Source organism: Hyperolius riggenbachi, chromosome 2 (genome assembly GCF_040937935.1).
Source record: "Hyperolius riggenbachi isolate aHypRig1 chromosome 2, aHypRig1.pri, whole genome shotgun sequence".
In the NCBI taxonomy this organism is placed as follows: Eukaryota; Metazoa; Chordata; class Amphibia; order Anura; family Hyperoliidae; genus Hyperolius; species Hyperolius riggenbachi.
The window spans coordinates 5,701,337-5,715,957 of record NC_090647.1 but is presented as its reverse complement, the minus strand read 5'-3'; the positions used below and the strand labels follow the sequence as shown (position 1 = coordinate 5,715,957).

Here is a 14,621-nt window from a genome sequence, read left to right as displayed (position 1 = left end):
GGGAGCAGGCTGGTGTTGTACCTTCCTCTGGATCAGCAGGGATATGTGAGGGAGCAGGCTGGTGTTGTGCCTTCCTCTGGATCAGCAGGGATATGTGAGGGTGCAGGCTGGTGTTGTACCTTCCTCTGGATCAGCAGGGACATGTGAGGGTGCAGGCAGGTGTACCTTCCCCTGCATCAGCAGGGATATGTGAGGGTGCAGGCTGGTGTTGTGCCTTCCTCTGGATCAGCAGGGATATGTGAGGGAGCAGGCTGGTGTTGTACCTTCCTCTGGATCAGCAGGGATATGTGAGGGAGCAGGCTGGTGTTGTGCCTTCCTCTGGATCAGCAGGGATATGTGAGGATGCAGGCTGGTGTTGTGCCTACCTCTGGATCAGCAGTGATATGTGAGGGAGCAGGCTGGTGTTGTGCCTTCCTCTGGATCAGCAGAGATATGTGAGGGAGCAGGCTGGTGTTGTGCCTTCCTCTGGATCAGCAGGGATATGTGAGGGTGCAGGCTGGTGTTGTCCCTTCCTCTGGATCAGCAGGGATATGTGAGGGAGCAGGCTGGTGTTGTGCCTTCCTCTGCATCAGCAGGAATATGTGAGGGTGCAGGCTGGTGTTGTCCCATCCTCTGGATCAGCAGGGATATGTGAGGGTGCAGGCTGGTGTTGTCCCTTCCTCTGGATCAGCAGGGATATGTGAGGGAGCAGGCTGGTGTTGTGCCTTCCTCTGGATCAGCAGGGATATGTGAGGGTGCAGGCTGGTGTTGTGCCTTCCCCTGGATCAGCAGGGATATGTGAGGGCGCAGTATAGTGTTGTGCCTTCCTCTGGATCAGCAGGGATATGTGAGGGAGCAGGCTGGTGTTGTGCCTTCCTCTGGATCAGCAGGGATATGTGAGGGTGCAGGCTGGTGTTGTGCCTTCCTCTGGATAAGCAGGGATATGTGAGGGTGCAGGCTGGTGTTGTGCCTTCCTCTGGATCAGCAGGGATATGTGAGGGTGCAGGCTGGTGTTGTGCCTTCCCCTGGATCAGCAGGGATATGTGAGGGCGCAGTATGGTGTTGTACCTTCCTCTGGATCAGCAGGGATATGTGAGGGTGCAGGCTGGTGTTGTGCCTTCCTCTGGATCAGCAGGGATATGTAAAGGAGCAGGCTGGTGTTGTGCCTTCCTCTGGATCAGCAGGGATATGTGAGGGTGCAGGCTGGTGTAGTACCTTCCCCTGGATCAGCAGGGATATGTGAGGGAGCAGGCTGGTGTTGTGCCTTCCTCTGGATCAGCAGGGATATGTGAGGGAGCAGGCTGGTGTTGTGCCTTCCTCTGGATCAGCAGGGATATGTGAGGGTGCAGGCTGGTGTTGTCCCTTCCTCTGGATCAGCAGGGATATGTGAGGGAGCAGGCTGGTGTTGTGCCTTCCTCTGGATCAGCAGGAATATGTGAGGGTGCAGGCTGGTGTTGTCCCTTCCTCTGGATCAGCAGGGATATGTGATGGTGCAGGCTGGTGTTGTCCCTTCCTCTGGATCAGCAGGGATATGTGAGGGAGCAGGCTGGTGTTGTGCCTTCCTCTGGATCAGCAGGGATATGTGAGGGAGCAGGCTGGTGTTGTGCCTTCCTCTGGATCAGCAGGGATATGTGAGGGTGCAGGCTGGTGTTGTGCCTTCCTCTGGATAAGCAGGGATATGTGAGGGTGCAGGCTGGTGTTGTGCCTTCCTCTGGATCAGCAGGGATATGTAAGGGTGCAGGCTGGTGTTGTGCCTTCCCCTGGATCAGCAGGGATATGTAAGGGCGCAGTATGGTGTTGTACCTTCCTCTGGATCAGCAGGGATATGTGAGGGTGCAGGCTGGTGTTGTCCCTTCCTCTGGATCAGCAGGGATATGTGAGGGAGCAGGCTGGTGTTGTGCCTTCCTCTGGATCAGCAGAGATATGTGAGGGTGCAGGCTGGTGTTGTGCCTTCCTCTGGATCAGCAGGGATATGTGAGGGAGCAGGCTGGTGTTGTGCCTTCCTCTGGATCAGCAGGGATATGTGAGGGTGCAGGCTGGTGTAGTACCTTCCCCTGGATCAGCAGGGATATGTGAGGGAGCAGGCTGGTGTTGTGCCTTCCTCTGGATCAGCAGGGATATGTGAGGGAGCAGGCTGGTGTTGTGCCTTCCTCTGGATCAGCAGAGATATGTGAGGGAGCAGGCTGGTGTTGTGCCTTCCTCTGGATCAGCAGAGATATGTGAGGGTGCAGGCTGGTGTTGTGCCTTCCTCTGGATCAGCAGGGATATGTGAGGGAGCAGGCTGGTGTTGTGCCTTCCTCTGGATCAGCAGGGATATGTGAGGGTGCAGGCTGGTGTAGTACCTTCCCCTGGATCAGCAGGGATATGTGAGGGAGCAGGCTGGTGTTGTGCCTTCCTCTGGATCAGCAGGGATATGTGAGGGAGCAGGCTGGTGTTGTGCCTTCCTTTGGATCAGCAGGGATATGTGAGTGTGTAGGCTGGTGTTGTGCCTTCCTCTGGATCAGCAGGGATATGTGAGGGTGCAGGTTGGTGTTGTGCCTTCCTCTGGATCAGCAGGGATATGTGAGGGTGCAGGCTGGTGTTGTCCCTTCCTCTGGATCAGCAGGGATATGTGAGGGAGCAGGCTGGTGTTGTGCCTTCCTCTGGATCAGCAGGAATATGTGAGGATGCAGGCTAGTGTTGTCCCTTCCTCTGGATCAGCAGGGATATGTGAGGGAGCAGGCTGGTGTTGTGCCTTCCTCTGGATCAGCAGGGATATGTGAGGGAGCAGGCTGGTGTTGTGCCTTCCTCTGGATCAGCAGGGATATGTGAGGGTGCAGGCTGGTGTTGTACCTTCCTCTGGATCAGCAGGGATATGGGAGGGTGCAGGCTGGTGTTGTCCCTTCCTCTGGATCAGCAGAGATATGTGAGGGAGCAGGCTGGTGTAGTACCTTCCTCTGGATCAGCAGGGATATGTGAGGGTGCAGGCTGGTGTTGTCCCTTCCTCTGGATCAGCAGGGATATGTGATGGTGCAGGCTGGTGTTGTCCCTTCCTCTGGATCAGCAGGGATATGTGAGGGAGCAGGCTGGTGTTGTGCCTTCCTCTGGATCAGCAGGGATATGTGAGGGAGCAGGCTGGTGTTGTGCCTTCCTCTGGATCAGCAGGGATATGTGAGGGTGCAGGCTGGTGTTGTGCCTTCCTCTGGATCAGCAGGGATATGTGAGGGTGCAGGCTGGTGTTGTGCCTTCCTCTGGATCAGCAGGGATATGTGAGGGTGCAGGCTGGTGTTGTGCCTTCCCCTGGATCAGCAGGGATATGTGAGGGCGCAGTATGGTGTTGTACCTTCCTCTGGATCAGCAGGGATATGTGAGGGTGCAGGCTGGTGTTGTGCCTTCCTCTGGATCAGCAGGGATATGTGAGGGAGCAGGCTGGTGTTGTGCCTTCCTCTGGATCAGCAGGGATATGTGAGGGTGCAGGCTGGTGTAGTACCTTCCCCTGGATCAGCAGGGATATGTGAGGGAGCAGGCTGGTGTTGTGCCTTCCTCTGGATCAGCAGGGATATGTGAGGGAGCAGGCTGGTGTTGTGCCTTCCTTTGGATCAGCAGGGATATGTGAGTGTGTAGGCTGGTGTTGTGCCTTCCTCTGGATCAGCAGGGATATGTGAGGGTGCAGGTTGGTGTTGTGCCTTCCTCTGGATCAGCAGGGATATGTGAGGGTGCAGGCTGGTGTTGTCCCTTCCTCTGGATCAGCAGGGATATGTGAGGGAGCAGGCTGGTGTTGTGCCTTCCTCTGGATCAGCAGGAATATGTGAGGGTGCAGGCTAGTGTTGTCCCTTCCTCTGGATCAGCAGGGATATGTGAGGGAGCAGGCTGGTGTTGTGCCTTCCTCTGGATCAGCAGGGATATGTGAGGGAGCAGGCTGGTGTTGTGCCTTCCTCTGGATCCGCAGGGATATGTGAGGGTGCAGGCTGGTGTTGTACCTTCCTCTGGATCAGCAGGGATATGTAAGGGAGCAGGCTGGTGTTGTCCCTTCCTCTGGATCAGCAGAGATATGTGAGGGAGCAGGCTGGTGTAGTACCTTCCTCTGGATCAGCAGGGATATGTGAGGGTGCAGGCTGGTGTTGTACCTTCCTCTGGATCAGCAGGGATATGGGAGGGTGCAGGCTGGTGTTGTCCCTTCCTCTGGATCAGCAGAGATATGTGAGGGAGCAGGCTGGTGTAGTACCTTCCTCTGGATCAGCAGGGATATGTGAGGGTGCAGGCTGGTGTTGTCCCTTCCTCTGGATCAGCAGGGATATGTGATGGTGCAGGCTGGTGTTGTCCCTTCCTCTGGATCAGCAGGGATATGTGAGGGAGCAGGCTGGTGTTGTGCCTTCCTCTGGATCAGCAGGGATATGTGAGGGAGCAGGCTGGTGTTGTGCCTTCCTCTGGATCAGCAGGGATATGTGAGGGTGCAGGCTGGTGTTGTGCCTTCCTCTGGATCAGCAGGGATATGTGAGGGTGCAGGCTGGTGTTGTGCCTTCCTCTGGATCAGCAGGGATATGTGAGGGTGCAGGCTGGTGTTGTGCCTTCCCCTGGATCAGCAGGGATATGTGAGGGCGCAGTATGGTGTTGTACCTTCCTCTGGATCAGCAGGGATATGTGAGGGTGCAGGCTGGTGTTGTGCCTTCCTCTGGATCAGCAGGGATATGTGAGGGAGCAGGCTGGTGTTGTGCCTTCCTCTGGATCAGCAGGGATATGTGAGGGTGCAGGCTGGTGTAGTACCTTCCCCTGGATCAGCAGGGATATGTGAGGGAGCAGGCTGGTGTTGTGCCTTCCTCTGGATCAGCAGGGATATGTGAGGGAGCAGGCTGGTGTTGTGCCTTCCTTTGGATCAGCAGGGATATGTGAGTGTGTAGGCTGGTGTTGTGCCTTCCTCTGGATCAGCAGGGATATGTGAGGGTGCAGGTTGGTGTTGTGCCTTCCTCTGGATCAGCAGGGATATGTGAGGGTGCAGGCTGGTGTTGTCCCTTCCTCTGGATCAGCAGGGATATGTGAGGGAGCAGGCTGGTGTTGTGCCTTCCTCTGGATCAGCAGGAATATGTGAGGGTGCAGGCTAGTGTTGTCCCTTCCTCTGGATCAGCAGGGATATGTGAGGGAGCAGGCTGGTGTTGTGCCTTCCTCTGGATCAGCAGGGATATGTGAGGGAGCAGGCTGGTGTTGTGCCTTCCTCTGGATCCGCAGGGATATGTGAGGGTGCAGGCTGGTGTTGTACCTTCCTCTGGATCAGCAGGGATATGTGAGGGAGCAGGCTGGTGTTGTCCCTTCCTCTGGATCAGCAGAGATATGTGAGGGAGCAGGCTGGTGTAGTACCTTCCTCTGGATCAGCAGGGATATGTGAGGGTGCAGGCTGGTGTTGTGCCTTCCCCTGGATCAGCAGGGACATGTGAGGGTGCAGGCAGGTGTACCTTCCCCTGGATCAGCAGGGATATGTGAGGTTGCAGGCTGGTGTTGTGCCTTCCTCTGGATCAGCAGGGATATGTGAGGGAGCAGGCTGGTGTTGTACCTTCCTCTGGATCAGCAGGGATATGTGAGGGAGCAGGCTGGTGTTGTGCCTTCCTCTGGATCAGCAGGGATATGTGAGGATGCAGGCTGGTGTTGTGCCTACCTCTGGATCAGCAGTGATATGTGAGGGAGCAGGCTGGTGTTGTGCCTTCCTCTGGATCAGCAGAGATATGTGAGGGAGCAGGCTGGTGTTGTGCCTTCCTCTGGATCAGCAGGGATATGTGAGGGTGCAGGCTGGTGTTGTCCCTTCCTCTGGATCAGCAGGGATATGTGAGGGAGCAGGCTGGTGTTGTGCCGTCCTCTGCATCAGCAGGAATATGTGAGGGTGCAGGCTGGTGTTGTCCCTTCCTCTGGATCAGCAGGGATATGTGAGGGTGCAGGCTGGTGTTGTCCCTTCCTCTGGATCAGCAGGGATATGTGAGGGAGCAGGCAGGTGTTGTGCCTTCCCCTGGATCAGCAGGGATATGTGAGGGCGCAGTATGGTGTTGTACCTTCCTCTGGATCAGCAGGGATATGTGAGGGTGCAGGCTGGTGTTGTGCCTTCCTCTGGATCAGCAGGGATATGTGAGGGAGCAGGCTGGTGTTGTGCCTTCCTCTGGATCAGCAGGGATATGTAAGGGTGCAGGCTGGTGTAGTACCTTCCCCTGGATCAGCAGGGATATGTGAGGGAGCAGGCTGGTGTTGTGCCTTCCTCTGGATCAGCAGGGATATGTGAGGGAGCAGGCTGGTGTTGTGCCTTCCTTTGGATCAGCAGGGATATGTGAGTGTGTAGGCTGGTGTTGTGCCTTCCTCTGGATCAGCAGGGATATGTGAGGGTGCAGGTTGGTGTTGTGCCTTCCTCTGGATCAGCAGGGATATGTGAGGGTGCAGGCTGGTGTTGTCCCTTCCTCTGGATCAGCAGGGATATGTGAGGGAGCAGGCTGGTGTTGTGCCTTCCTCTGGATCAGCAGGAATATGTGAGGGTGCAGGCTAGTGTTGTCCCTTCCTCTGGATCAGCAGGGATATGTGAGGGAGCAGGCTGGTGTTGTGCCTTGCTCTGGATCAGCAGGAATATGTGAGGGAGCAGGCTGGTGTTGTGCCTTCCTCTGGATCAGCAGGGATATGTGAGGGTGCAGGCTGGTGTTGTACCTTCCTCTGGATCAGCAGGGATATGTGAGGGTGCAGGCTGGTGTTGTCCCTTCCTCTGGATCAGCAGAGATATGTGAGGGAGCAGGCTGGTGTAGTACCTTCCTCTGGATCAGCAGGGATATGTGAGGGTGCAGGCTGGTGTTGTCCCTTCCTCTGGATCAGCAGGGATATGTGATGGTGCAGGCTGGTGTTGTCCCTTCCTCTGGATCAGCAGGGATATGTGAGGGAGCAGGCTGGTGTTGTGCCTTCCTCTGGATCAGCAGGGATATGTGAGGGAGAAGGCTGGTGTTGTGCCTTCCTCTGGATCAGCAGGGATATGTGAGGGTGCAGGCTGGTGTTGTGCCTTACTCTGGATAAGCAGGGATATGTGAGGGTGCAGGCTGGTGTTGTGCCTTCCTCTGGATCAGCAGGGATATGTGAGGGTGCAGGCTGGTGTTGTGCCTTCCCCTGGATCAGCAGGGATATGTGAGGGCGCAGTATGGTGTTGTACCTTCCTCTGGATCAGCAGGGATATGTGAGGGTGCAGGCTGGTGTTGTGCCTTCCTCTGGATCAGCAGGGATATGTGAGGGAGCAGGCTGGTGTTGTGCCTTCCTCTGGATCAGCAGGGATATGTGAGGGTGCAGGCTGGTGTAGTACCTTCCCCTGGATCAGCAGGGATATGTGAGGGAGCAGGCTGGTGTTGTGCCTTCCTCTGGATCAGCAGGGATATGTGAGGGAGCAGGCTGGTGTTGTGCCTTCCTTTGGATCAGCAGGGATATGTGAGTGTGTAGGCTGGTGTTGTGCCTTCCTCTGGATCAGCAGGGATATGTGAGGGTGCAGGTTGGTGTTGTGCCTTCCTCTGGATCAGCAGGGATATGTGAGGGTGCAGGCTGGTGTTGTCCCTTCCTCTGGATCAGCAGGGATATGTGAGGGAGCAGGCTGGTGTTGTGCCTTCCTCTGGATCAGCAGGAATATGTGAGGGTGCAGGCTAGTGTTGTCCCTTCCTCTGGATCAGCAGGGATATGTGAGGGAGCAGGCTGGTGTTGTGCCTTCCTCTGGATCAGCAGGGATATGTGAGGGAGCAGGCTGGTGTTGTGCCTTCCTCTGGATCAGCAGGGATATGTGAGGGTGCAGGCTGGTGTTGTACCTTCCTCTGGATCAGCAGGGATATGTGAGGGTGCAGGCTGGTGTTGTCCCTTCCTCTGGATCAGCAGAGATATGTGAGGGAGCAGGCTGGTGTAGTACCTTCCTCTGGATCAGCAGGGATATGTGAGGGTGCAGGCTGGTGTTGTGCCTTCCCCTGGATCAGCAGGGACATGTGAGGGTGCAGGCAGGTGTACCTTCCCCTGGATCAGCAGGGATATGTGAGGTTGCAGGCTGGTGTTGTGCCTTCCTCTGGATCAGCAGGGATATGTGAGGGAGCAGGCTTGTGTTGTACCTTCCTCTGGATCAGCAGGGATATGTGAGGGAGCAGGCTGGTGTTGTGCCTTCCTCTGGATCAGCAGGGATATGTGAGGATGCAGGCTGGTGTTGTGCCTACCTCTGGATCAGCAGTGATATGTGAGGGAGCAGGCTGGTGTTGTGCCTTCCTCTGGATCAGCAGAGATATGTGAGGGAGCAGGCTGGTGTTGTGCCTTCCTCTGGATCAGCAGGGATATGTGAGGGTGCAGGCTGGTGTTGTCCCTTCCTCTGGATCAGCAGGGATATGTGAGGGAGCAGGCTGGTGTTGTGCCTTCCTCTGCATCAGCAGGAATATGTGAGGGTGCAGGCTGGTGTTGTCCCTTCCTCTGGATCAGCAGGGATATGTGAGGGTGCAGGCTGGTGTTGTCCCTTCCTCTGGATCAGCAGGGATATGTGAGGGAGCAGGCAGGTGTTGTGCCTTCCTCTGGATCAGCAGGGATATGTGAGGGTGCAGGCTGGTGTTGTGCCTTCCTCTGGATCAGCAGGGATATGTGAGGGTGCAGGCTGGTGTTGTGCCTTCCCCTGGATCAGCAGGGATATGTGAGGGCGCAGTATGGTGTTGTGCCTTCCTCTGGATCAGCAGGGATATGTGAGGGTGCAGGCTGGTGTTGTCCCTTCCTCTGGATCAGCAGGGATATGTGAGGGTGCAGGCTGGTGTTGTCCCTTCCTCTGGATCAGCAGGGATATGTGAGGGAGCAGGCTGGTGTTGTGCCTTCCTCTGGATCAGCAGGGATATGTGAGGGAGCAGGCTGGTGTTGTGCCTTCCTCTGGATCAGCAGGGATATGTGAGGGTGCAGGCTGGTGTTGTGCCTTCCTCTGGATAAGCAGGGATATGTGAGGGTGCAGGCTGGTGTTGTGCCTTCCTCTGGATCAGCAGGGATATGTGAGGGTGCAGGCTGGTGTTGTGCCTTCCCCTGGATCAGCAGGGATATGTGAGGGCGCAGTATGGTGTTGTACCTTCCTCTGGATCAGCAGGGATATGTGAGGGTGCAGGCTGGTGTTGTGCCTTCCTCTGGATCAGCAGGGATATGTGAGGGAGCAGGCTGGTGTTGTGCCTTCCTCTGGATCAGCAGGGATATGTGAGGGTGCAGGCTGGTGTAGTACCTTCCCCTGGATCAGCAGGGATATGTGAGGGAGCAGGCTGGTGTTGTGCCTTCCTCTGGATCAGCAGGGATATGTGAGGGAGCAGGCTGGTGTTGTGCCTTCCTCTGGATCAGCAGGGATATGTGAGGGTGCAGGCTGGTGTTGTCCCTTCCTCTGGATCAGCAGGGATATGTGAGGGAGCAGGCTGGTGTTGTGCCTTCCTCTGGATCAGCAGGAATATGTGAGGGTGCAGGCTGGTGTTGTCCCTTCCTCTGGATCAGCAGGGATAAGTGAGGGTGCAGGCTGGTGTTGTCCCTTCCTCTGGATCAGCAGGGATATGTGAGGGAGCAGGCTGGTGTTGTGCCTTCCTCTGGATCAGCAGGGATATGTGAGGGAGCAGGCTGGTGTTGTGCCTTCCTCTGGATCAGCAGGGATATGTGAGGGAGCAGGCTGGTGTTGTGCCTTCCTCTGGATCAGCAGGGATATGTGAGGGTGCAGGCTGGTGTTGTGCCTTCCTCTGGATAAGCAGGGATATGTGAGGGTGCAGGCTGGTGTAGTACCTTCCTCTGGATCAGCAGGGATATGTGAGGGAGCAGGCTGGTGTTGTGCCTTCCTCTGGATCAGCAGGAATATGTGAGGGTGCAGGCTGGTGTTGTCCCTTCCTCTGGATCAGCAGGGATATGTGATGGTGCAGGCTGGTGTTGTCCCTTCCTCTGGATCAGCAGGGATATGTGAGGGAGCAGGCTGGTGTTGTGCCTTCCTCTGGATCAGCAGGGATATGTGAGGGAGCAGGCTGGTGTTGTGCCTTCCTCTGGATCAGCAGGGATATGTGAGGGTGCAGGCTGGTGTTGTGCCTTCCTCTGGATAAGCAGGGATATGTGAGGGTGCAGGCTGGTGTTGTGCCTTCCTCTGGATCAGCAGGGATATGTGAGGGTGCAGGCTGGTGTTGTGCCTTCCCCTGGATCAGCAGGGATATGTGAGGGCGCAGTATGGTGTTGTACCTTCCTCTGGATCAGCAGGGATATGTGAGGGTGCAGGCTGGTGTTGTGCCTTCCTCTGGATCAGCAGGGATATGTGAGGGTGCAGGCTGGTGTTGTGCCTTCCCCTGGATCAGCAGGGATATGTGAGGGCGCAGTATGGTGTTGTACCTTCCTCTGGATCAGCAGGGATATGTGAGGGTGCAGGCTGGTGTTGTGCCTTCCTCTGGATCAGCAGGGATATGTGAGGGAGCAGGCTGGTGTTGTGCCTTCCTCTGGATCAGCAGGGATATGTGAGGGTGCAGGCTGGTGTAGTACCTTTCCCTGGATCAGCAGGGATATGTGAGGGAGCAGGCTGGTGTTGTGCCTTCCTCTGGATCAGCAGGGATATGTGAGGGAGCAGGCTGGTGTTGTGCCTTCCTTTGGATCAGCAGGGATATGTGAGTGTGTAGGCTGGTGTTGTGCCTTCCTCTGGATCAGCAGGGATATGTGAGGGTGCAGGTTGGTGTTGTGCCTTCCTCTGGATCAGCAGGGATATGTGAGGGTGCAGGCTGGTGTTGTCCCTACCTCTGGATCAGCAGGGATATGTGAGGGAGCAGGCTGGTGTTGTGCCTTCCTCTGGATCAGCAGGAATATGTGAGGGTGCAGGCTAGTGTTGTCCCTTCCTCTGGATCAGCAGGGATATGTGAGGGAGCAGGCTGGTGTTGTGCCTTCCTCTGGATCAGCAGGGATATGTGAGGGAGCAGGCTGGTGTTGTGCCTTCCTCTGGATCAGCAGGGATATGTGAGGGTGCAGGCTGGTGTTGTACCTTCCTCTGGATCAGCAGGGATATGTGAGGGTGCAGGCTGGTGTTGTCCCTTCCTCTGGATCAGCAGAGATATGTGAGGGAGCAGGCTGGTGTTGTGCCTTCCCCTGGATCAGCAGGGACATGTGAGGGTGCAGGCAGGTGTACCTTCCCCTGGATCAGCAGGGATATGTGAGGTTGCAGGCTGGTGTTGTGCCTTCCTCTGGATCAGCAGGGATATGTGAGGGAGCAGGCTGGTGTTGTACCTTCCTCTGGATCAGCAGGGATATGTGAGGGAGCAGGCTGGTGTTGTGCCTTCCTCTGGATCAGCAGGGATATGTGAGGATGCAGGCTGGTGTTGTGCCTACCTCTGGATCAGCAGTGATATGTGAGGGAGCAGGCTGGTGTTGTGCCTTCCTCTGGATCAGCAGAGATATGTGAGGGAGCAGGCTGGTGTTGTGCCTTCCTCTGGATCAGCAGGGATATGTGAGGGAGCAGGCTGGTGTTGTGCCTTCCTCTGGATCAGCAGGGATATGTGAGGGAGGAGACTGGTGTTGTGCCTTCCTCTGGATCAGCAGGGATATGTGAGGGTGCAGGCTGGTGTTGTCCCTTCCTCTGGATCAGCAGGGATATGTGAGGGAGCAGGCTGGTGTTGTGCCTTCCTCTGCATCAGCAGGAATATGTGAGGGTGCAGGCTGGTGTTGTCCCTTCCTCTGGATCAGCAGGGATATGTGAGGGTGCAGGCTGGTGTTGTCCCTTCCTCTGGATCAGCAGGGATATGTGAGGGAGCAGGCAGGTGTTGTGCCTTCCTCTGGATCAGCAGGGATATGTGAGGGTGCAGGCTGGTGTTGTGCCTTCCTCTGGATCAGCAGGGATATGTGAGGGTGCAGGCTGGTGTTGTGCCTTCCCCTGGATCAGCAGGGATATGTGAGGGCGCAGTATGGTTTTGTACCTTCCTCTGGATCAGCAGGGATATGTGAGGGTGCAGGCTGGTGTAGTACCTTCCCCTGGATCAGCAGGGATATGTGAGGGAGCAGGCTGGTGTTGTGCCTTCCTCTGGATCAGCAGGGATATGTGAGGGAGCAGGCTGGTGTTGTGCCTTCCTCTGGATCAGCAGGGATATGTAAGGGTGCAGGCTGGTGTTGTCCCTTCCTCTGGATCAGCAGGGATATGTGAGGGAGCAGGCTGGTGTTGTGCCTTCCTCTGGATCAGCAGGGATATGTGAGGATGCAGGCTAGTGTTGTGCCTACCTCTGGATCAGCAGTGATATGTGAGGGAGCAGGCTGGTGTTGTGCCTTCCTCTGGATCAGCAGAGATATGTGAGGGAGCAGGCTGGTGTTGTGCCTTCCTCTGGATCAGCAGGGATATGTGAGGGTGCAGGCTGGTGTTGTCCCTTCCTCTGGATCAGCAGGGATATGTGAGGGAGCAGGCTGGTGTTGTGCCTTCCTCTGCATCAGCAGGAATATGTGAGGGTGCAGGCTGGTGTTGTCCCTTCCTCTGGATCAGCAGGGATATGTGAGGGTGCAGGCTGGTGTTGTCCCTTCCTCTGGATCAGCAGGGATATGTGAGGGAGCAGGTTGGTGTTGTGCCTTCCTCTGGATCAGCAGGGATATGTGAGGGAGCAGGCTGGTGTTGTGCCTTCCTCTGGATCAGCAGGGATATGTGAGGGAGCAGGCTGGTGTTGTGCCTTCCTCTGGATCAGCAGGGATATGTGAGGGTGCAGGCTGGTGTTGTGCCTTCCTCTGGATAAGCAGGGATATGTGAGGGTGCAGGCTGGTGTAGTACCTTCCTCTGGATCAGCAGGGATATGTGAGGGTGCAGGCTGGTGTTGTGCCTTCCTCTGGATCAGCAGGGATATGTGAGGGTGCAGGCTGGTGTTGTGCCTTCCCCTGGATCAGCAGGGATATGTGAGGGCGCAGTATGGTGTTGTACCTTCCTCTGGATCAGCAGGGATATGTGAGGGTGCAGGCTGGTGTTGTGCCTTCCTCTGGATCAGCAGGGATATGTGAGGGAGCAGGCTGGTGTTGTGCCTTCCTCTGGATCAGCAGGGATATGTGAGGGTGCAGGCTGGTGTAGTACCTTCCCCTGGATCAGCAGGGATATGTGAGGGAGCAGGCTGGTGTTGTGCCTTCCTCTGGATCAGCAGGGATATGTGAGGGAGCAGGCTGGTGTTGTGCCTTCCTCTGGATCAGCAGGGATATGTGAGGGTGCAGGCTGGTGTTGTGCCTTCCTCTGGATCAGCAGGGATATGTGAGGGTGCAGGCTGGTGTTGTCCCTTCCTCTGGATCAGCAGGGATATGTGAGGGAGCAGGCTGGTGTTGTGCCTTCCTCTGGATCAGCAGGAATATGTGAGGGTGCAGGCTGGTGTAGTACCTTCCCCTGGATCAGCAGGGATATGTGAGGGAGCAGGCTGGTGTTGTGCCTTACTCTGGATCAGCAGGGATATGTGAGGGTGCAGGCTGGTGTTGTGCCTTCCTCTGGATCAGCAGGGATATGTGAGGGTGCAGGCTGGTGTTGTCCCTTCCTCTGGATCAGCAGGGATATGTGAGGGAGCAGGCTGGTGTTGTGCCTTCCTCTGGATCAGCAGGAATATGTGAGGGTGCAGGCTGGTGTAGTACCTTCCCCTGGATCAGCAGGGATATGTGAGGGAGCAGGCTGGTGTTGTGCCTTCCTCTGGATCAGCAGGGATATGTGAGGGTGCAGGCTGGTGTTGTCCCTTCCTCTGGATCAGCAGGGAAATGTGAGGGAGCAGGCTGGTGTTGTGCCTTCCTCTGGATCAGCAGGGATATGTGAGGGTGCAGGCTGGTGTAGTACCTTCCCCTGGATCAGCAGGGATATGTGAGGGAGCAGGCTGGTGTTGTGCCTTCCTCTGGATCAGCAGGGATATGTGAGGGAGCAGGCTGGTGTTGTGCCTTCCTCTGGATCAGCAGGGATATGTGAGTGTGTAGGCTGGTGTTGTGCCTTCCTCTGGATCAGCAGGGATATGTGAGGGTGCAGGCTGGTGTTGTGCCTTCCTCTGGATCAGCAGGGATATGTGAGGGTGCAGGCTGGTGTTGTCCCTTCCTCTGGATCAGCAGGGATATGTGAGGGAGCAGGCTGGTGTTGTGCCTTCCTCTGGATCAGCAGGAATATGTGAGGGTGCAGGCTGGTGTTGTCCCTTCCTCTGGATCAGCAGGGATATGTGAGGGTGCAGGCTGGTGTTGTCCCTTCCTCTGGATCAGCAGGGATATGTGAGGGAGCAGGCTGGTGTTGTGCCTTCCTCTGGATCAGCAGGGATATGTGAGGGTGCAGGCTGGTGTTGTGCCTTCCTCTGGATAAGCAGGGATATGTGAGGGAGCAGGCTGGTGTTGTGCCTTCCCCTGGATCAGCAGGGATATGTGAGGGAGCAGGCTGGTGTTGTGCCTTCCTCTGGATCAGCAGGGATATGTGAGGGTGCAGGCTGGTGTTGTCCCTTCCTCTGGATCAGCAGGGATATGTGAGGGAGCAGGCTGGTGTTGTGCCTTCCTCTGGATCAGCAGGAATATGTGAGGGTGCAGGCTGGTGTTGTCCCTTCCTCTGGATCAGCAGGGATATGTGAGGGTGCAGGCTGGTGTTGTCCCTTCCTCTGGATCAGTAGGGATATGTGAGGGAGCAGGCTGGTGTTGTGCCTCCCTCTGGATCAGCAGGGATATGTGAGGGAGCAGGCTGGTGTTGTGCCTTCCTCTAG

General features: G+C 56.3%; 1 protein-coding gene across 1 annotated transcript in view; it reads left to right on the top strand.

Annotated features, from left to right (window-relative positions):
* Positions 1–14,621, top strand: part of LOC137542094 (uromodulin-like) — a 71,701-nt gene that overhangs the window by 27,941 nt on the left and 29,139 nt on the right. The gene's annotated exons all lie outside the window — the stretch shown is intronic.